This window comes from Eurypyga helias, unplaced genomic scaffold, assembly GCF_000690775.1.
Source record: "Eurypyga helias isolate BGI_N326 unplaced genomic scaffold, ASM69077v1 scaffold4034, whole genome shotgun sequence".
NCBI lineage: Eukaryota > Metazoa > Chordata > Aves > Eurypygiformes > Eurypygidae > Eurypyga > Eurypyga helias.
Window position 1 is genome coordinate 3,137 of NW_010248046.1, and position 559 is coordinate 3,695.

Genomic DNA, 559 nt, shown 5'->3' on the forward strand with positions numbered 1-559 from the left:
GACTTGGGGTGCAGGCAGGGATGGGGGGGGGCCCTCGGGGTGTTCCTCTTCCTCCCCACTATGAGACGCACCTCTCGTGTCCGTAGAGGTTCCAGCGGCCGCTGCACATCCCCCGACACCGCGCCAAATAAAGAAATGTCCCCCCCCATGTCCTGCTGGCTGCCAGTGCTTCATTCGCCTTCTCTTTGGGGTCCCAGCTAAAAAACACACTCCCAGAACCACTGACATCCGTGAATCCTGCCCAGGGTTACCCCCATCCTCTTCCCCTCCCCCCCATCCTTTCTCCCTACAAGCTGGAAAGATCCCATTCGTGGGTGCTGGGCACCCTCCAACTGCAGCCCCCCAGGCTGTGGCTGTGCACACCCCAGGTCTTCTCTCTGCACCCCCAGGGTGTCGGGAGCCCTTTTCTCTCCCCCAAGATAAGAGGAGAATTGGCAACCCTAATCCCCATCCCAAAAATAGAGCAGGATACACCTTTCCGGGCTGTAATCCACCCCGTCATGCTCCCCGTGACTCAGTTTCCCCACGAAGAGGGTGAAACCCAATTTCAGCAGCCTGC